We start from the raw sequence: 24,600 nt of genomic DNA, 5'->3' as shown, positions 1-24,600 counted from the left end.
GAACTTTTTGAGCAAATAACAAACTTTCCTTTAAGATGTAATTCGAGTAACATTTATAATCTGTCATGACCGGAAATCGAACTTTGACCCTTGTCATTTGTATGACATAAACATGACATATGTATGACAAGGTAACGTTTAGCAAAATTAATTATCTTGAATTCAGTTTCGCCTGAGGACACTTTTATGTACTAAAAATGTTTCTTATATATATTTTTTTGATTAACTTTCCCTAATTACAAAATTATTTTTTTGCTAGTAAAATTCACTAAACTGTCGAATATTACAGCGCCTTAGCTAATAAGTCTTTCTTTACCGGTGTTTGCGTTAAATTATAAAGCTTATTAGGCATTGTTCCCTCGAGTGTCGTAACCATCCGCAATGAAATGTGCTTCGCCTCATCCAGCTACTTGTGAGTTTGCTGAATTATTTACTTAGTTCATATAAAGAGCAAGGGCTATGAACTTTAAGGACTCTTTGATTCATTCTTTTGCTGCCATTTAATTTGTAAATATCGACATAAACTTGTTATTAACGCCTTTTGATATCGCCGCTCTCTTGATTTTTTTTTCATAAAAATAACCTCCTTGAAAATTATTGATAAAAATTAAATTTATTCGAGGGTTTTTTCTGTCACATTTTGACGTTTTATTAAAACCACATATTTTGTAATTATTATTATAGGTATCATTAATTTTTGGAAGTAATATAAAACTTTGTATAATATTTTTATTATGGAGGAATCGTCTAATATACAAAAGGCTAACGAAGAAAATATTGAAGACGAAAATGAAAATGAAAAAACTTCAAGAAACAATGCCATTGACCCAGATATGAAAAGTGACAACATGAAGGATTTGAAATCACTGGATTTTAACTCAGCAGATGACGTTAGGTACAAAATAATATAAATAAATAAATATTATTTTTAAAGACTAGTACTTCTAGTACCACAACAACCGGAAATAAATAATAATAATAAATAACTTTATTGCACACAGTAACGTATAACAATTACATAAGAATAAAGCTTAAAGGGAAAAAAATTATAATTACATCGCATGCAACGGGCGGTCTTCTCACTAGATAGTAGTAATCTCTTCCAGACTACCCACAATTTTTTAATTTTTTTTCATGTACACGTAAATAGTTGTGAATTTAAAAACTATGTAGTAGCGCAATATTTTGTTATAATTCTTAATATTTATATTTCTAGACAGACACTAAAAGCAGTGTTTACGAGTAAAATGCCCAATTTCGTGGAACACCCCGAAGATAGTATCGGACAAAATAATGAGTGTGGCAATGATTTATTGACGAATAACTCACAAGGTCCAGCCACGATTATTGAAAAAGAGGATAGTAAATTAACAAATGACAATAATATTTTGCAAACAAAACAATCAACGGAACTTCGTGCATTAAATACAAGCGGTATACGGAAGAGAAGAGGTCGACCACCAAAAACGGGGCCTTCAAAAAGAATAAAACGTCAAAGTGTTTCGTCGATGTACGTCGGAAAATTAACTAATATCGTATTTTTACGATGCAGTAATGAGAGCGATTCTGATATTGATTCTGTATTATTCTAATCGATCTCTAAAAAATATAAAAAATTTCTAAATCTATTGGCTTCCGACTTTAAATCCTTTGTTTATTACCAAAAATTTATTACCTTGGACTTCAACTAAGTTAGTATATATTTTTTCGTAACCCAGTTTCGGCTTTCGAGTAGATCGTTTAAGTTCAGGCTGTATCGTTGAGCGTTGCTATCGTATTTCAGCAATCTCTTAGCGGATCGTATCATATCGGAAATTGAATTTCCGATTGGCTCTCAAGTGCACAGACGGTCTGTAATGGATGGCTCGCAGTCCCTGTTTCGCGAACTTCATGGGAATGATAGATAGTAATACTTGGAGTAAGATTCCCGATGTGGAAATTGAACAATGCTCAAATACTTTCCATTATTCGTATATTCTCTTCGAATCCAATGAGAAATCGTTTTAGCTCAACGAAAGTTTGAGGTTGAATAAGTACCGTAACTTCACATAATGTTAATTTTATTACATAAACGAGGTTCATATGTTTTTGAATGATTTTTTTTATGTATTTGCATAATATATTCGAGATTTATGAACGGATGTAAGAAGGTATTTTTTGTTTTAAAGCTTATACTTAAAATTTGGTCCCATAAAATATGGTGGTGGTGATCTGATGTTAACCTCCGCATAAAGAATAACATAACTATTGTTATTGAAACGAAATCTTTACGAAATTATTTATTACTGATGGGTTTTATTTTAATCACTAAAACTATCAAAGAAAAAAGGACTTCTAACTATAAAATAGCCCACTGTAAAGTGTGAAAAAGTGTAATTGTATAATTAATTACGTTTGTTTCCAAACAACCGTAAGTTGGTATTTTTATATTATCACTCACAAATTACACACAGATCACGTAGCACAAGTAAAGTGCAATACGCATTGTTAAGAAAAACTCAAAACTACTCATTAGATCTCGCTCAAATTTAAATAGGATTATACGACAACCACTAGCTTTAAATCAAAAAAAGGATCATCAAAATCGATAGAACCAAAAAAAGTTAGAAACAGTAAAAAAATAAAGTCGAATTGATCACCCTTTTTTAAGTTGGTTAGCATAAGCATACAGACTTAAACAGTACTTACGTCCTTCACTTGTATAAATCTATTCTTTTCGTGTTATTTATCTTAATTAAACACTAAAAAATATATACCATATTTCAAGTACGTCATACAATAACAGTAAAGTGTGAGTGTAGCTTTAATAATAGCTGATAACTACACTAAACATGACTAACATAGACTAATACATACATAAAAAAAACATACACATAGTTAGAACTTAAGATAGTGTTTTACATTACAATTAGCTACGCTAAAAGATAATAAGCTGTGTGGCTATGACATTAAAGAATGTAGCCACCCCCTCTCTTCCAATGGGTGTCGTAAGAGGCGACTAAAGGAAAACACAGTTCCACTACCACCTTGGAACTTATAAAGCCGACCGATGGCGGGATAACCATCCAACTGCTTGCTTTGAAATACACAGACCGAAGACGGATAGCAGCGTCTTCGGTGCGACAAAGCCAGCCCTGCGGTCACCAACCCGCCTGCCCAGCGTGCTGACTATGGGCAAAACACATGAGTTCACATTATTTTTGGCGTAAACTTGTGGAGGCCAATGTCCAGCAGTGGACTATATAGGCTGTAATGATGATTATTTACGCCTAAAATGACATTCAGTTAAGCTACGGAACCGTGAAAGCAAAAAAAAAATCGGATTCGTAATATTAGAGAAAGAAAGAACATTTCATTGCACATAACTTACAAAAGAATTAACTAAACTGTCTTAAATAAACAATCGAGTATAAATGTTCAAATGAGGTCTTATCGTTTAATAGCGATTTCTTCCAGACGACCTTGGTTATTAAAACTGTGTAACATATAATGTTAAACATATAAATGCTTCTATGTTCTAGGAGGTAAATTTCGTTGAAAGTATTTTTTATCATTAAAATAATTAGGAGAATGATTGATCTGTAAAGTTAGAGAACAAAGAGTGTAGCAGTATAAGCACGGGTCAGATGCCCCTGGGGGAATTTATGTCAAAATTTTGATGACGAAATCACCGTGTTAAGAGGAACATTTCCCTAGGTTACCACACCTCTGAACGCGCTAGTTTTTCAAAAAAAATTTTTTTTCAAATTTTGAAAAAAAAAATTTTTTTCTCTTGCAATATAATATTTATTTGTAATTTTTCTACCAATCGCTAGATACACTAAAGAAGCATTAAATAAGGTACTTTTGAAGTCTTCGCAGCAATTGATATATCGGAATATCACAAATTCAAAATTTTAAAATTTTAAATCTCACGTATTTTAAGAGACACTATCACTAATTTTTTTTTATAAATAGCCCTTACTACGCTCTATAAAATATATTTTTTTCAAAATTTTCTCTAGGGTAGATCAGTGTTAAAAAAAATATTATTACTATCCTGATATGAATAATTGAGCATCTGAGTAATACTGCTTTTATTTTTTAAATGTAATTTTAATAATAAGAACAATAATAATAACAATAATAATAATAATAATAATAATAATAATTAATCTTCGCCACTGTCTTCTTCAATCGTTACTGTGATATTGTCTTTTGAGAATAATCGACTGAGTGTAAAATATTTTTCACATCTTTCGCTGTAATTTTTGTGTCATAGGAATATATTTTAATTAACTGTAAATCGTCTTCATAAAACCGATTATTAATTATATGGGTTGAACAACAACGGTTCCCTGTAGGAATGAAAATAGACTTCTTTGAATAACAGTGTAAGCGTGCATTGTCAGGTACAGTAATTAAATCTCTAGTGCTTGAACAAATAAAACAATATCTATGTGTAGATATAGTTCTTGGTATGAAGAGTTCTAAATAATGTTCTGAAAATTCGTTAGAATCACTCCGTACTTTATAAGTAACGGATGGGTCCGAATCTGGAATCGGCTCAATTTCTGTTTCATCGAAAGCTTCTGAAGCTTTGCGCTTATACATTTTTATACGACAGGCTCCACATACTGCACTATTTGGAAAAATAGTTTTTGGTTTTTCTAGCACACTTTGACATAATTTGATATCTTCCGGGGTTGTTAAAATTTTTTTTTGACCTTTCACTTTAAACACAGATCTATCACACACAACACATTTGAGATTCTTGTCACTCTGCATTTTTATCAACGAAGATAAATAGCTAAGATCACATGAAATGTTACTATTTAAATACAATGTCACTATGTTACATTACTGCGTTTTCGCCTTTAAATGTTAGTTTTAAATAATTTATTTAAAATTATTTTTATTCAAAATCACAGTATAAAAATATTAGAATCATTATATCAGAATCACTAATATTGAACTATATGGCAGTCAACTTCGTAATAAGATGATTTCGTATCAGCAGATAAAAGAAACATACGTTTAGACCGCGAATTCAAGAAAACAACAAAGTAAACAAACACGCATCAACTTGTCGCGTATTGGGAGCGACGACTAGATGCTCGCTCGAAACAAATGTAACAATAAACCGAGAACTAAAATAGTAACAATATACATATAAATTAACCTCATATAAAACATTCCCAAATAAAACACAAACTAAAAGAATTTCTTTAGACGTAGCTAAAATAATCTTTTAATTTTCATGCCTCTTGAGTAGAAATAAAACTTAATGCATAAAACAAGTAAAAGTTCATCATTAAGAATTATAAAAAAATTTTAAACATAAAAAACAAAAATCGCACATCAATTTCTTACTGTTATAATCATTAATATCGTAAATATTAAAATTACATTTAAAAATTATAGCAGTATTACTTGCTCAGATGCTTAATTATTCATATGAGGATAGTAATAATATTTTTTTAACACTGATCTACCCTAGAGAAAATTTTGAAAAAAATATATTTTATAGAGCGTAGTAAGGGCTATTTATAAAAAAAAAATCGTGATAGTGTCTCTTAAAATACGTGAGATTTAAAATTTTAAAATTTTGAATTTGTGATATTCCGATATATCAATTGCTGCGAAGACTTCAAAAGTACCTTATTTAATGCTTCTTTAGTGTATCTAGCGATTGGCAGAAAAATTACAAATAAATATTATATTGCAAGAGAAAAAAAAATTTTTTTTCAAAATTTGAAAAAAAATTTTTTTTGAAAAACTAGCGCTTTCAGAGGTGTGGTAACCTAGGGAAATGTTCCTCTTAACACGGTGAGTTCGTCATCAAAATTTTGACATAAATTCCCCCAGGGGCATCTGACCCGTGCTTATACTGCTACACTCTTTATTATATAAAAGTAACTTTCTTGAGAAGTTAAACTAACTGTTAACGTAAGCCAATTTACAAACTTAAACAATATCCTTTAGAAAATCAAACAATAGCTACATAAGTTCGTTGAACATAAAGCTGTTGGGCCAGCGGATCAAGAGCAAAAATACGACTCGAGGAGAATTTTCATTTTCGCAATGTTTCGAGTAAATTTCTCGTCCGATTCTCCCCACGCTACCCGTTGTTTGTTCACGTTTTGACAGATAATGTAATATGTAGTGAGCGAAATTGGGTTTGAACACTGATAGCTATCCGGTATATTGTTATTGCATCTGACATGTCTGGAGATGCCCTTAGATTTACAATATTTTCTGCCGATATCATAACGTTGTCATAATGCTTGTAAAATTTTATTGTATTACGTGTTGAGTCTTGCGGACTAGTTTTCGCCGGGTCGATATATTTCCCCGGTTAGGCTGTTCCAGATTTTGAACGGGATAATTGTTGTGTCCTAAGTTAATATCCGCTTAGTATATATCCGCTCGGTATATATTTTATTACTGGTCAATAAATTTATACAAAAAATGGTAGATAACAATCAGTCAGTAAGTCAGTTCAGCCTATCACAGTCCACTGCTGCCATGCATCCATGCATCCTGGTTTTCCGCAATCCTCCGCAATCTTCGGTGTAGGCTGGATGAGGATTGGATGAGGATACAATACTAGAGACAAATGATCTTTAAATGAGACAACGCTCTTGTATCATTTCAATTAACTTTTTTATTTTAATTTGACTTGTAATGTAGCACTGCAGTTATATAGTTTTTTATTTTCATACTTTAAAAAAATGTTATACTAATTATTATTTAATTGCCTACTGGCTTGATGTTTTTCGTGTGTCTAATTCAGTTCCCTTCCCAAAGTTGTTCACGTAGTTCCCCATTTATACATATTAGAAAAACTATATTGTCAGTCAAATGACAGTATCATTACAATAACGACTGAGAGCCTAACGCCGCGCTTGTGTTTGATTCGCGCTTGCGCGTCACATTTTAATTAGGGAGGCTTAATTGTTGGTATACACGTGGGTTGTTAAATCCGAGGTCTAATAATGAACTATGTTCCGATCCCTGTGGAACTCCGGAACACGCGAAGTTAAATTACTGAGGACAGTCAAAATATGAGACTGGTTACTGTAAACTTGTCACTTGTTTTATGTACGTTTTTGTTGTTGTAATATTTATTGTAAAACTTCATACATTTTTGTTATTTATATTTACTCAGTATAAGATAGGCATGGTTCCAAATAAATTTTCATGATAATTTTTTAAGCTAGAAAAAATAAAATCATATTTAAATGGTTTTATTAATAACGTGTTAATCTATAACTTGCCACCACTTCTGAATAACTGATATAAATGAATGTCCTTATTTCTTAATAACTTGTTACAGAATATTTATAATTGACAGAAATGCATTATTTCTAAAATGTAAAAAGGAACTAATTTATAAATAATAATTATTATTTTCTCACTTAGTTGTAACTTAATTGTGAACTATATATAGGTATACGGCAAAGAAATTAACGAACCCTATGACTGAAATGCCGAACATAAAGTTGAAAACGATCCATCTGCAGCAATAAAACATCTTATATTCAATTAGAAGCTGACGAACTGTAATCTTAACTTTTATCACTTCACCCAGTTAATTACTTTTAACGGACGAATTTATAGCAGTGGTGGTTCCTAATGAAATTCGGTCTAGCAAAATATATCTTGATCTGCCTAAAGTTTGAGCACTACGTTTACCTATCCCTATATGTGACAGACAGTTTTCCATTACGTCGTACTAAACGAATGTAAATCCTCGTACACATGGGTGCAAATTCACTCGTTTTACTTAATAATGAATTAATTAATGCATCGCTGCAAGTTCCGAGACGGGCGGCTTTGAGCTCCGAAACTTCGTCTTCGAATATCTCTTAGGTGTCGTTTACCGACTAAGTTATTTTTGGCTGTACGCCTACTGTTTCAGGATCGCGTTACGAGTTGCAATCAAGTTGTGTATGTTGAACGACTTAATTGTTAAATTGTTTTTGTTTGTTTGCGACTTGACAAATGTTTAAATATTCAATGATGTTTCATATATCTATAAAGGTCATTTAATTTTCTTTGTTAATATGGCCAGTAACTAGATTTAATAAGGGGTTAAAACGCGTGATTGAGTCACTTAATAAGTACTAGCTTTAATCCGCGATTTGACCTCTAAGTCAGGACTTTAGCCCAGTCTTGAATGCCAAGTTTCACCATAAACTTTAGTAATTCACATGCATTCAGCCTGTGTCATCCCATTGCTGGGCATAGGCCTTTTTCTCCACGTAGGAGGAGGATTGGAGCTTAATCCACCACGCTGCTCCACTACGGGTAGGCGGATATGTTCCCTACTATGAGTAACGATCGTTATCAGGTATTTATGATCACCGGGAGCTTAAAGTGCTCTCCGAGGCACGGTGGGGTGACCCACTAGGCTAGACATTCAAAACGGAAAGGAACATTTGTACAAATACAATATCCATCTCGAGCGGGATTCGTATCCGCAAATCGCAGTATTTTAGGCGGCTACTCGCACCTCTACACGAGAGTGGTTGCGATTTACAAATTATGATTATTAAAATGAATTTGCATTTTTTCATAACATTTTTTCGATTTTTTTTTTCGAAAAATTTCGAAATTTCTAAAAATTCTATCTCATCGAAATTCTGACTGTTAGAAAGAAGAGACTGCGGGTATACTGAAAATATAGTACACATAAGAGTGCTTGTACAACTTTGTTAGTTATAATATAATCAAAAAGTCCGTTCCCTTGTCGTCAACATAACATAAACCATTTTCACGGTGTTAAAAATGGTTTATAGCGAAGGCGAGAGCATAGCTCGAGACCAAGTTCCGTAGTAAAAAACCCTAATTTCCTGCACCCTTTCATTTATACCCGGGCAATCTGGAGCCCTGTAGCTTATTTATAGGGGTCCCGGTCGTTTGATGGGCGGCTGTCAGAATGCGTAATGATAAAGCCTGTAAAAAACATTGCAGACTATCTTCTGAGACTGACGAACTTTTTTTTTCTTTATCGTCATTACTGCACCATTTTGTGATTTAGCGAGTAGAATTGTTTATTTTTTTTAAATCGATAACAATCAGAATTAAATTTAATGGTATCATTTTAAGTTTCTTCTAAAAGTATAACCGTTTCTAACAATTGGAAGAAACTATTTAGCGTATTTTCAATCGTCCCAAAATTAAATAGCATTTTCTTATACTATGTAAACGTTGCTGCCCGCAACTATTTCTTCGTCGATTTGATGCTTATTTGCTATGTAAAGTATTGCGGGATGAATTTTTACAAAAGCTATAATTTATACAGATAAGTGTTCATTTCATTTTATAACATTCTAAACTGCTCACTCCTCAGCAATTTAATTTCGAAATAGCGTTCCAAAAACAACAAACAAATGATTTATGTTTTCAGTGATTTCAGCTGTGTGGTGTTGATTATATAATTTTGTATACCACATTTCAAAAATTGCTCATTAATGAGCCTTCACGTCCGAAATAGAATAGCCTGAGCTCGTATTGACAATCATAATGTTCGTGATAAATTATAATTAAATTCACAGCAGGAAATATCTTGCACTTAATCTGTAATCACTGTTATCACTAAATCTGAAAAGTATCATATCCACACAGAACATGTGGTGCTAAATGTTGGTGTATAGCTTCCTAAGTCTACTCGACAACGTGCTTGGGATACTCCAGGTGTTGCAGGTGTCTATAGGCTACGGTAACCGCTAACTATCCGGGGTCCGGAGTCTTTGTCCGGACCTACCGCCGGGGCGAGGTGATGAATGCTAGCGCGACCCCATCTCGCCGCACCCAGGCGGACGACTGCTCACACGTGGTGGATTTTTTAGTCAGTAGGAGTCTGACATAACTCTCTGATGCCCCCGCGTCTGAGGGTATCCATGATGGATTTTCCCCACGTAAAAAAAATCTGTTGGGGCGTTCGTTTGTATTATATATTTTTATAATAAAGTTGTATTAAAAATCTAGTTACATATATAAAAAATACTTAAAAATATATATGAAATAAGCGTATGTCTGCGCTGCCACTGTCACCAAGCCCACTACGTATTCATGTAGGAAAGTTTACGAGTGCTAGTTCGGTCGTTCGACCAAGTCGATGATATGCTATCATCATTCCTATTTTTTGAATGTACTTCTTGAATCGTTTTCTTGGATTTTAAAGAATAAATATCTCTTGCATTCATTCTTACATATTGACATTTAATTAACTTGTACGATTTTATTTTTGTGTTACCCACACATTGGGGAATTCTAAACATTTTTAACATTTCGAACTCGCCACGGTCGCTTAGAACCGAATATAAAATCATCATACCAAAAATTTCGATCTAGCGGGTACATCTTCCATAGCTTAATTGACTAGAGCACCGACACGGTCAGTCGGAGATGCAGGTTCGATCCCCGCTGGAACGGTCGATTTAATTAACTATTAAAAATTACATATTCAAATTTCATGGTGACAGTCGTTTGGAACTGCTGTTATGTAATATTTGATGAATCAGTTAACTGGTATTTAGGATAAGTAAGTACCGCAGGAAATATCTTTGAAAAATAATTGTGTTTGCTCGCAAAATAAAAAAAAAAACTGACTTCAATTACATTGACAAGTAATACAACATAGGTACATGAAAAAATAGTCAAGTAAATACGCGTTATCAAAGATTACTCAAAAAGTAGAAATCAGATCTCTATCAAATTTAAACAAAACCACATGACAAGCATTAGCTTTCGATCAATGTAAGAATCATTAAAATCGGTGCACTCAGTGAAAAGTTATGCGGTGTAGTACAAAGTAAGTCGACGAAACAGTAGTCGAATAAATACGCATTACCAGATATGTCTCGAAAAGTACTTCTCAGATCTCAATTAAATTTAAATTAGACTACATGATCACGCAACACTTTTCGATGAAAAAATTTCATCGAAATCGATCCACCCAGTCTAAAGTTCTGATGTAACAAACTTAAAAAAATACAATCGAATTGGGAAATTCGTGCTTTTTTGGTAGTCGGTCAAAAGATTGATATCGGCGAAAACTTCAAGGTGATCTTTGCACGTATATTCAAAAAATACACAACAATTAATGTTATTTTTGTTTTTTCCCTGGAATTACATTAACATATTCTAGTTTTGTAAATATGAGACGACACCTAGAGTGATACCCTTGAAACAAAAAAAAGACTTAGTATAAAATAAGCAGGACATCTAAAGGAATCAGATAGGCTCTTATCCTCTTTTAATTTAGCTAAAAAGGCTTAAAAATCTAAATTCATCACTTTACCAGCTATAAATTTCGAGGGTTCCTTGTTATCCCAAAACAAAGTATTAATTTGACTTTTTCTCGTTGCAATATATTAAGGAGGACCTTTTTCTAAACCAGTTAAAATTCACTTGTAGTAGACTACATTTGACGGGTTTCGGCTTTTAAAAGGCGACCTTAATTACGCTTAACGCAAATCAAAATGGGTCGGGGTTGTGGAAAAAATGAATTGCTCCATTTTCTTATCGCTTATACAATTGCTTTTTGTTATGAAGTAGGCTATTCAGCGCAGGATGCATTTAATAATATTTTGTAACAGCTACTGTTTTAAAACGAATTTCCTTAGTTAATTAAGTGAATTTATGAACAACCTTTTCTTATTTCCTTGATTTGAAGTGCTTAGAAAAGTTTAACAAAATATAGATTAAAGTGACTGATTATAGAGCATTTTCGTTATATGGAATATCATTCATTGTTAACAATAATTATCTACAAAATTCCATGATAAAATCTATTCCAGTTTTGGTTAAATTTTTTAAAATGTCTTTTTATTCTTTTTTATTTTAGCTCAAGAGTAATCAAACTTAATTTTTGATGTTTTTTTTCTTACTTTAGACTAACTGAAATTTATATTTTTCAAGTATTTCATATTCGGTAATATTCCTCTGTAATAAATTTCGACTATAATTTTCGAGTTATAGTCGAAAGCGAAACTGCTTGCAGAATTCGATGTAACATTACATGTAGGTCGTTCTGTTAAGGTTAGGAGAACATGTTTGTGAGATAGGACCGTGGTCTCGAAGGATGGGTGAAGATAACGTCACTTGCTCCTTCCCGCCTGTCAACTTAACATGTATTATATATTTATATATATGTATATATGATAAAATCGTAGCCAATGTCTGTACATAAGAGATATTTAGGGCAGTTCTATTGTAGGGAACTTTATGACAGGAATGGAATCCAAAACCAATGTTTTTAGAATTTTTATCGTGTGTCAGTATGTATGTTTATTAAGTTCTGGACCATTCAAAATCTGCTGCATGAAATTGAATGCGGTTTCTTAAGTTTTGATGTCTAGGTTTCATCTTGATACACATGGACATAGATGGATACATAGACGAATGTAGTGAAATTGTGACCCTAGTTGAAAGTGTAAACAAAAAGTACGAAACAAATTTATCGTAAGTGCAAAAACAAACGCTCTACCTCTCTGTTTAAATGTCAAAGTATGACACATGTAACATGTAAACATTACATTTAACGCAGTTAAAACCGCACGTGTCGGCTAGTATACTATAAATTGTATTTATCAGCAAAAAACTAAAACCATTTCACTTCCTTTCAAAACTAATCGCCTGGTACCCCACATTATAAAATATTTAATGGGTTGGGCTTTTAAAGAATATAATAAAGTTTTTAATCCTATTTACTGTTTAATTTCAGAAGAAAAATAATTACGTCGCTATCTCAAAGACCAGACAAATAAAAGTTAAGTAGGTTGCCAACGGAAAATTTTAATGCCACCTAAATACGAATTCATAATGTGTAATTTAATATCTACTAACTAGGCTTTAGGTTCTCGTATATTTCACTCGTATATAAAACCGAACTCATTTCGACTTTCCCACATAAAAGTACTACCGGTATTAAAACAGCGAAGTACACTACATTTCTACTTGGAGTCTTGTTTGCTTTCAACGAAGGCTATTAAGTTGTTTATAACTCAATCTGCACTCGTGCCCGTGGCTCATTATGTATTTTAACTATTTTATTAATATTTCTTAATGTTTATAAAACTAGAGAATTCAAAATTAAATTAAATCGAGTTTGCGTTGTGTTGGTTCAAATTTCAAGAAATCAAACGTTTAAATTTAGATTTTTAATCAAATTTCCGGATACTATGCTAAAATAAGTGTATTAGATTTTTTCGATTATTTTTTCTAAAATACAGGCTGTGTCCGCGACTTCGTGCGCGTGGAATTTAACAAAGAAGCTATAGTTGAGTTCGCAGAGTTATAAATAAAATAATTTTCTAAAATATAAAAAACAGACAGACAGACACACAAAAATTGTAAAAAATGTTATTTTGGTATATGTACCATCTATACATCCATATGCATTTAGTAAAAAGCGGTTATTTTAAAATTACAAACACACACTTCAATTTTATTTATTTGTGTTGATTAGAGGTGTTTTACGCTTAGTTAATATTTTAGAAATGTTTTTAGACTTTCGTTATAGCGATTTTATTATTAATCTTTATTATATTGGTCGCATTTCTCTATTTACAGACACAATTTAATGTCGATATTTCTAAAAATAAAATAAATTAAATTAGTTTGTGTTTTTCTTTTTTTTCATTGAATATAATATTGTGTTGTTACTGATAATATGCATGATGTATAGGTAATTGTGTTTGTGTGCAAGGGAAAAAAGACGAGTTGAGACACAAGTCTCAGTAACGTGGACCGACAGATGACCGAACATGTGATTGTGCAATTGAAGCGTTCATTGGTACGTCCTTCACAACACTTATGACGTAAATGGAGATCATTTGGAAATTTCCTTGCCGAGATTTATTATGAACTGAATTTTTCAATGTATATGGCTTCGGTTAAATAGGTTTTAAAAAAGGCATGTATTAATGAGAGGACGTTTTCAGGATTGAAATTTTGATTTATTTTTGCATTTATTAAAATCGCCTGCATTAAATAAAATAAAAATACGGCTATTTATCATAAACTACATAGCTTTAATTTATTAGCGACTAAATATTATTGAGTGATTGATTTTGTAATGAATGACTAATAAAGTATTGATGATTTTTAAATGTAACAGATTGTTGATTTTCTTGTCAGCGGAATTTACATTTCGAGTCAGTGGTAGCTTCTATTTACTATTAATAATCAAAGAATAATAAATAACGTGTAAAAAGAAAATTCAGAAGAAACTATGTCTAAGAAAATAGTGATGAAAAGAATAATACTAAATAATAATAGAAATCCATAATATGACACCATTTGTGCAGAACATGTGTTATCGCTGAAGAGCATAAAGAATTTTCTACATTTGCCTAAACACATCTCCACCACCAAAATTTTAATGATGTGCAGGAATAAAGTAAAGAATATATTTTCGTGTTTCGTTCGTGATGATCATAATTTGTTTCCTTTGTAAATGATGCTTGTGCAAATATGGCTCATTTGTATGAATGGCTTTAATCAAGATCTTTTTACTTGGTCGTAGCGTAAAGTCGTCCCCTCTTGATATTACGTTAGTGCAAATTGTCCTCTTTTTCTGTATAAACATGAATCAGCTTTTTATTTTCACTTCTTTCATTAAATTCATATTTTTTTCTTTACGACTGTAATTTGTATGCGAGTCCGAAATTACCAGAAGTTTTGAGAAGGAAAATATTTCTTATGATGTGTAGTTTCTTTTTAGTTTTCTCTATAGAATAATAGTGACTGCTATGAGAACAATAAATAATACTGCCCTATATGTTGTGTACGTGGCGAATACTCTTGATGTATACCTCTCATTTGTCCCTTGCCAGAAGACCATTAACTTCCCACCGAAAGGTTTCTATAATGTGCTTCAAAAGCATTAGTGTACCCGCAAAGCGTTTAAGGCCCTTCGAAGCTTAAGACCTCCCAGAGTGCTTCCGATTTGAAGTCATATCCTGTTTGATTGATGCAAAAGAAAAGTTAGTGTCAGACAGAATTAAATCTGGAAATTTAATTGTTTTTCTGGTAAATGAACCGAAGTTTTGGCTTAAGAAAAGACGCATAGCAGAAAAAAATGTTTATTAGTACCTATATATATATATATATATATATTTAGACGTTGCATATATATATTTAGACGTTGCAATTGCTTTTTATTTTACGATGTTTATGTAACTTAATCCAGTAACGTATTTGTTTGAATAATAAGTTTTCTTGTTCGTTGTAATAGATATTAACAATTTAACTTTACTTGTCAGTTTTTCTGAAATAAAATTAAATATATGTTAAAAATTTGACCTCTTAAACTTTTTGGGCAAAATTCTAAATGTTTTAGTTGACATCTTCCAATGTATAAAGATTTTATTAATCTAGAACAATCTATAATTATGTCGTCAAAATAAACTAACAAGATAACTTTTCATTTAAGTTACTTATTTTACTGCATTTTATTTATAACTGGAATTTTCGTACATGACTTCTCATGTACGAAATTTCTAATTGCCACTTTGATGTTTTAAAAAGTGCATTAGTGAAAAGTCGTATGTGGAAATTTCGAAATAATATTACAAATATTTTTACACCAAAAAAGGCAATCTGAATCAAGATGTAGTCAAAGACGTCGTAATGTACAATCAAAGTAAATAGTATTGTTATACGTTTTTTATGTTTGGGTATAAAAAAGTGTGGTGCATATTTTATGTATCCTGTAAAGTGTTTGCCAATTTGTTTGGGATTTGTTCTGTTACATTTCCCCTTAAAGCAAACACCCATTTGAATGCATACAAAATATCACCAGCCAGAAACAAGATTTTCTGTATTTGCTAAATTATTGCCAATTTTGCATCATTTGTACGATCCAAAAGGATTTCTTAAAAAAATATTCTATTACAATTTGCGTAGGGCATCGCAAACAACAAAGCCTAATATAAAATTTAAATTGAGTCGCAAACTCGCAAAGACGGAGTCTCAGACTTAACCTATTTTATAAAAGCCCTTTAGGTAATTTTGCCTTTGCTCTTTTGAACGGTATACGTTTCTTAAATTGCATATATTGTATAGGTCTAATAATTGAAAAAAGAGGTTCGTTCTAGTGAAATTTTCTACTGCTAACATTGAAACCGTAACATGAGCATTGTTGTTATTACACCAGGCAGTTATTTGCTTAAATATGTATAAATTATGGCCAGCAACACCAGGTGTATCCCAAGCGCTATGGCACCTTACATCTCTAGCGGTGTTGAATAAGAGTAATATTATTTTTGCCTGGTCTTCTGGTTGAGATACTTCGTCAGTCGAGATGCTCCAGATTTTGAGCGGGATAATTTAGGCTGCACTGCATCAATAAAAAGTAACCCGTTCTTTATATTTAACACATGAAACTGCTAACGCAATTTGGTAACAAACCGTTATAAAATTAACAGTATTTCTCAACAGTACCTTTAAAGACAATTACGGTACTTTCATTGATAGTTATTTCTTATTTGTAACTTACGATTATTTAATCTATACTAATAAATGGAGAGCCGGTATTTTCGTTCGACTATACTGCGAAAACTATTGAACCGATCAGAATTGTACTTATAGATCAGATTTTAGTATAGTGTCATCGAGAGCCTAAAGTACGTCAATGTTAGTGGTAAAAGTTTTGTGTATATATTATTTGCAGAAAAATATTATTTTAAGCTATTATAATTATTATTTAAAGTTTTTTTTTTTTAATATTTATATTGACTTTTATACATATGTACATGATAGTCCTATATATACTATACTTATTCTATACTAAAAGTCTAAAACTAACAATTTTAACACTTTTAATATTAAACTAAATTATAATACTAACTTATTACTAGATATTATTTAAAGGTTAGTAAAGGTATATATTATTTGAAGAGCAAAGGTTTTTCTTACCTTAAAGTTAAAACCTATGAAAATATTAGTATTTTTTAAAAATAATGCAAATAATTAGTAATGTTAAAAAAAGAGGTTTTATTTATGATCGTATTTTAATATCTAGCCATTTTTGAATAGTTTAACTATTAATTAAGTTTCAATTACTATGTTCTCTTTGAAGCTCAATACCTACTCGCCACTGCTTCACTCCCTTGCCTCTGTAATTCGGCCCCTTTCGTAAACTTTCTCAACTGCTTCCAGGGGAGTGATAGGTGAGTTCCGTAATTTAAACTAATGACACTCTGTGTTAAAGAGTCTGTTACACGCGTAAAGCTGTCTCACACTCACACTTACCACTTGCTATGGTTACAGGGCCGAGCGACATTCGTTAGACGTCTAGATCGTATTAACGGTAAATTGCTTTTTAAAATTTTAGTACACCAGAATTAAATATGTGAATAAACGATTAAAAAAAAACTAAGTCTGAATAAAAATTAATGTTTTAATGAAAAGAAAAAAAAAAAATTCTAATCGTGGAATGGACAAAATATTTTATTTTTATTTATTTATTATATACTTTATTGTACACCACAAATATATTACAAACAAAGCATAAAGATAGTTACAGACAGTGCGGACTTATGGCTAATTAGCCATTTCATCGAGATAACCCATATTTTAATATTTTAAATAGTCTTTTTCGTTTAAAAAGAATGTTTACTGGACACAGTAATAGATATTAATTCAGTAATATTATATCCGCCCACCCGCATTGGAACAGCGTGGTGGATAAACCTCTGATTCTTCTCCTACATGGGGAAAGAGACCTATGCAGGCCCAACAGTGGGATATTACAGGCTGAAGCGTAGTAATAGGGGATAAGTAATAGGGGTGAAGAAAACGCCATAAACGTCTAAAGATATTCTCAACCTAAATGCAATCACGAGACTTTTCTTTGTAATTATTCCCTTAATTATAAGTATGTGAGAAATAAAAAACTTAAATCTCATAGAAGTGTTAGGTATTTAATTACGAAGATAGTTCTATCTGCTTAAATTGTCTAAATGGCACCAACTCTCAAACTTATGACTTGTATTAGACCTTCTCAGAAATTTAACTTCGTATCTTGAGGATGTTTAAGCACTTCCAGATAAAAGCACTTCGTTGAAGTCTCGTTGTCTTGGACAAATGTCCTGATAGACGAAACGGCTGACAGCACTATAAAGCCCTTAATTTACATACAAATAATTGTAACAGATTGCGCCTCTGAACCGTTTTCCCGCAAATTGTGTTCATTTGTATAATTTGTCAGACGCCACTTGATTCAGTTACGCTGATTTTGATGTAAATCGCTTGATTAATTTGTGTTTTATCTTTTTTGATGGCCGGAGCCCTAAAATTTGTCGGTCCACTCATTGATTTAATAATCTTCATTTCCCTTTTTATATTTTTGTTGAAATATTTAAATTTACAGCGATGAATTTTAAGTATATTGTTATATTTCATTTACTTAAAATACAAATTTGATTAATTTAGTTTACTACTGTTTATTATTATTTAATATTTTAATCAATAAGAATTTACCTTCTCCCAATTACGATGACGCGTTGGCGCAACGATGACAGTACTGACTGTTACGCTCGCCGTCGCGGGTACGATTCTCGCTCGGCATTTAGAGTGTAGTAAGGAAATTTTTATTTTAGTTACAAATAGGTGCTAAAGAATTACCTATTTATTTTATTACACGGATTTGGGACCTCTACTCATATTTGTAATTCGATTTTAGTTCGATAGAACTACCAGACTGACTAGACTTCAATCAGGCTTCATGGAGCAGTCGTGGGAAACAAAGTCTTCCTTTAGGTCACAACTTGGGCCAAATCAAGAGTGACTAGGCATCTTCTAGGCAAGCGCGCACTATCTTAGGCTGCATCTTCACTTACCATCAGGTGAGATCGCGGTCAAGCGCTAGTCTATATATTAAAAAAAAAATTAAGTTTCTTTTTCTAGGTAATATTGCTCATACAAACTAATCTTCCATTTTATCATTCAAAATTTTCTTTAACGCTTGAATACTAATTTATTTAATCCGAGCTGTGCTCGCGACTTCGTCCGCGTGGAATTAAAAAAGAAATATTGTTCAGATTACGCATTACGATTATTAACACGAATATTATGATTATATTTTTTACTAGCTGTGTCCGCGACTTCGTGCGCGTGGAATTTAACAAAAAAGTTATTGTTCAGTTCACAGAGTTACAAAATAAATAAATTTCTGAAATAAAAGTAGCCGAAGATACTCCTTATTACATCTGCTATCTGCCTGTGAATGTCCCGTAAAAATCGGTCCAGCCGTTTCAGAGATTGTACTTCATAGTTTGTAAATGTTTTTTTTGAATGTGTTTATTGTTTAAAATGTAGTTGTGGTGTACAATAAAGTATAAATAAATAATAAATAATTGCTTGCTCTACCGGCATCAAGACCTAAAAAATTTATTATTGCTTTTGTTTTTGTTGATTAATTAATAATTAAAATTATATATATGAAGACTTTAATTTTGAAACAACATCAACATAATTGACGGTTGGTAAATTTTTTGTTCAATTTCAAATCACCTTACGTTTACAGTGATAATTATTATACTTATTTAGTGCGAATTATTCGCACGGGTATAGCTAGTTTTATTTATTTGTATAGATTCAAAACAAAAAAAAGTCTAAAAATAGAAATTCATGCTTCTTCCGATATGATAGATAAACTTTAAGATATGAGACGTAAAAATTCCATTCAAACTTATTTATTTATATTTGTTTGTTCACAACAGTAAGTTCAGTTAACAGTATAAGTTCTTAACCCGATCTAAGAATAAAGTTGGGTAATTTATAATTTCAAAAGCTATTAAAAAAATAAAGGTTTATTCCAAAATAAAAGGAAAATTTTTATACAAAATGTCAATAACTGATGGAATTCACCCCGAATACAGAAATATGTATTCGTGATCGAATTCCAAAGGATAAAGTTAAATGCTTCTAACTCCCATACTGACGCACTTGCATACGAATTGTCTACTTGTATTACACCCCTTTGAAGACTTGTAGAATGTCCTTACTAATGAATAAATATAAAAATGCGCTTACTAATTTTTGACCAGTAACCCAAAAAATGAAACAACCTTTCATTAAAAAATCGAACGGACTTAAAATTCCTTCTACTTCTACGAAAGATCGTTACTCATAGTAACACATCCGCCAACCAGCAGTAGAGAAGCGAGGTGGATTAAGCAATTCTTCTCCTACATGCAGAAAGAGCTTAGCAGTGGGATATTACAGGTTGAATCGTCGAATGCCCTGACGATTTTATATATATACAGAAGATTTATATATGTATCGAATCGAGTTAAGCTGAACAGAGATAAACGATGTAAAATTTAGAATTCTCTAAAAAATTAAGTCATAAATCTTATTATACGAGACTTTTTAATTTATTTATTTTATTTTTATTTTATTTTATTTTGGAAACAAACGGTATTACATCAATATACAGAAATACAAAACACAATAAGTTTCCGATATTAAAAAAGAACACATAACAAAGTTCAGCAGAGATACTTCACATTAACAGTTCCATATCAAAAAATAATAATTATACTAAAAACATTACCACAAATTAATTAACAGTCATTGAGAGAGAAAAAAAGTAGTCAATAAAGAAATTCAAAAATCAGTACGGGCATTATGAAATAGATAAATTAAAAAAAAAGTTTAAAAAATCACAATTACAAAGAAAAAAAAACTACTAATAATAATAGCCTTTACGCTAACATGTTTAGGCTATTCAAAACACCTTTCTAGAAATAGATTTTTAAGTACATTAATATATGTACATATAAGAACTACATTTTCCATTCAACAGGAAGCTCATATAATACCCATGTTTTGTTGTAGTACTTTTGTCCCGACAAATTTTCAGTATAATGCATTTTGTAACAAATAGCACCATGCAATTAGCTCAACCGGACACTTATAATTGTTTACTGAGGAAATTGCTGGAATTTCCTCGCTGTAATGAAAAATGTCCGAGACTTTGTCTTTGCTTCTTTATGGCTTAAGTTTGTGGTTGAGACTTAAATTATTTTAAGTGCGCCCATTTGAGAGCGCCTCGCGGTTATCGTCTGCGGGCTGTGATTAATGCTGCCAGTGAAGGTGGCTTCAGCGGCTAAGTTATTGTGAGCAACTATTGTTCTAAATTGGGGAGCGTCAATGGGAATGCTTTATTGTTTTTTAAGTTACGAACTAATTTTATTTTGTTTCAGTGACAAGATAGTAAACATTTTTTCTTAATGAGATGGGACCTACCGTTTGTTTGAATATAGATTCGTAAAGATGCTAAAATTATTTCAGAAATATATATATTTTATTTATATGTTTTATGCAATAAAATTTAACTTCTTATCTTTATTTCCGTAATAAAGATATGTTAATTTGATAAATTATAATAATTATAACGATTACAAAAAACATTTTACAGCAACGCGAGTAAACAAACGACAAAGAAATAAAATGAAGAGGGGAGGTTAATTTAAAAAAAACTTTTTAGAATTCTACGTTATTCTTCCCTTAAATCTCAGACCCTGTTATCTGAAAGGCCGGTTTTGATTGTTTTAACTATCAGATGGAAATGAGGGACTCCTAAAAATGTAGAAATGCATTTTTTGACAATAAAAGTGCCGTAAAACCTTTTGCATTGTTTAGGACAAAGAATTATCTCTCGCTTAGGAAACTTCCTGAAACTTCTCCTTCCTTTTAGATTTAAATACGGAATAAGCTCGTTTTTAGGGTTTAATGATAATAACCTTAAAAATTACCAGTCGTGTTTCATAAGTTGATTAATAAAAATAGATGTGTAACTTAAAAAAAATTATTAAATATTAGTATTAATTATATACAAGATATTATTAATATTTTATATATGTAGACTTTAGACAGTCTTCGCGATGCAAGAGGATAAACAGCTTTGCCCTGTCGTAATAAGTAAGATCCGACAAGGAAAAGCTGCTTTTCCTTTGCGTCTGCATATTCGGATTATAGTTGCTGGTAAGAAGACGTAGTCAAGTAACTGTGTGTTTCCAGAAAATTACAACCTGGGGATCTTTAAGTCGCGAGTGAATAGGTTACTTCTAGGTAAGCGTGCTCCATCTTAGACCGCATTTTCACTTATTATCAGGTGAAATAGTGGTCAAACGCAAGCCTATCATTGTATAAAAAAAAAAAAACTCAATAGATGTCCTTTTTGCGACATTATTAAAAGATAAATACAGTTAGACTGGCTAGGGCAGTTTGTAGTGGCCCAGGAGTAGTAGAAAGATCCGCGGGTTGCGGGTTCGATTCCCGCCTGAGTTTGAGTGTACTATTTGTATTTATATATGTATATTATATATATACCATTTGGCTGTTATACATAACACTAGCATTAAGTTGCTTACCATTGGAAAAGACGACCGTGAAAAGATTAATAACACACATAATCTTTGATTTGTTTAGTTGTTTGTTACAACACAATTAATTCTGTATCCTAAGAAAAGGGAATAATTTTTTTTTATAACAGAGTCATAATCTTGTTTAACCACATTTGTGTCCCAAAAATCTATGAAAGTAACATAGCCCTGAATTGAATGTTAAATCATAAAAAATCTCCCGATCCGGGCACAACCAGAAAGAATTCATTTTTTATTCGCGCCAATCTCGCGAACGCCGTATAATGCTACGTATTTTAATAAAACGAAATTACTAAGGGTGGCTGTAAAATTTGAGGACATCCGAATTAATACCGGAGAATAATTGAGTCCGCTACACTCACGCACGAGGGGTCATTTTATGTTTATTTTATTAAATTTGTTGTTCCATTCTAAGGAAAGTTAGATAAATTAAATCTCGTTCTTGTTAATAAACGTAAGTTTAAAAAAATACTATATATAATTATTAGAAAACTCAAATTTGATTTTCTTCGTGTTAAAATTCGAAGTTATGCTTGAATTTTGTAAATATTAGGATTTTGTAGCATAACCTGGTAAAATACAGTTTTTTTTTGTGATTATTACTTTAGAATTATTTCGAGCGATAATTAAAAGGATTCATATTGTAACAAAGTCCTGTCTACTCCACTTGCATTAATGTTGACGCAATAAAAATACCGCTGTTGCACCTACATGTGTATCTTATCGTAATTAGTTTAAGTATTAATCAGAATAAAATAAATTGAGCACTAAATATGTGTATATAAAATTTAAGACACTTCTTTACGTAGTAATTTATCGCGACTATTTTGAGACTACAACATTGGCGGAGATAAAACTAAGCGTCATTTAGAAACATTTTAAACGTCACAGTTAACGGTTTTGTAAGAGTACCAAAAAATTTTTTGTGTCAGCTCCAATTCGCGACTGAAGTACATATCAAATTATAATTAATTAAAATAATATACGCTATGTATGTTAGCGATAAACTTCGAAACCACTGAACCAATTTTTATCAAATTTTGTAAGCATCTGTATTTGGTGCAACTTGGGAGATAGGGTAGTTTTTTATCTCAATTGGACCCGATGGCGCTGCTATCGGTACGTAAGCAATCTAATTTGGTAGCTGTTTTCTGGGACAACGTCTGCCGAGTCCGCTCGTAAAACTCAAAAATCAAAAATAAATTAACGCTTGTCATTCATATCGAACGCTTTTCAGTTGCTACAATAAATGCTGGTATACTATTACACCTGTATAGTCCTTACACAAACAGCTAAAGAAATTCAAAACGTTACTTTCAGCGTCTCTAAGTGTCAGCGTCACGGAGCGTCATTGAACGTCAGCGTCAGTTATTTCACACGTTTTCACTCTCTTTTTTTTCATATGCCTTTGTAAGGAGTTAACTCCAAAAATAAACTTGACAATGATTTTAAACTCCGTTGAAACTTCCACACAAGCCACAGTTAATAGTAAATAAGAACACATTTTGAGTACTACAACTCTTTTCCGATATGTATTTACAGCGTAAAGTATCGGAGAAATGAGCGTTTATTGCCCATCGATGATATAACATAAATATTTGGATGTGGCTTAAGCAATTTGGGAACCGATCATCCCATTTTTATAGCATATGAATCCTTACGACAGAATCCTGTGACGATTTTACTGCTATAACTACGGAAATACGGTTTTATGTAGACGTTTTTAAGAATCATGATTCTTTTCATAAAATAGTAGATATTTTAAGAAGAGTTTGTTCATTTGTTTAAAGAATTATTTTTCGGTTCGACAAACTATTTATATGAAAAAGTAATAGCCTGTAAAACTTCACACAATTGCGCATAATGAACTTATCAACGTAGGCGTAATCTTTCACAAATAATGAGTTATATATCAAAGAAATTAATAGCTGAAGCATTTTATTCGGTACAAGATTATATATCGATTACAAAGGTTTAGTTGCGTGGAGTGTTTTTTTTAATGTAAGACATGATTCAAGTTATATGATATTATGACGTCAATGTCATTTCGGAGTTTTGTGAACACTCTTGTCAAGCGAACCTACTTTCCAAATCGAAACGAATGTAATTATGACATTATAACTTGTAAAATTACAATTAAAAAGTGTTTGTAAAGCCTACCTGAATAAAGATGTTTTTGGTTTTATTGACTTATTTTTTATTTTTATTAATT

The sequence above is a fragment of the Melitaea cinxia genome, chromosome 16 (assembly GCF_905220565.1).
Source record: "Melitaea cinxia chromosome 16, ilMelCinx1.1, whole genome shotgun sequence".
In the NCBI taxonomy this organism is placed as follows: domain Eukaryota; kingdom Metazoa; phylum Arthropoda; class Insecta; order Lepidoptera; family Nymphalidae; genus Melitaea; species Melitaea cinxia.
Note: the sequence above shows the minus strand (reverse complement) of the source record.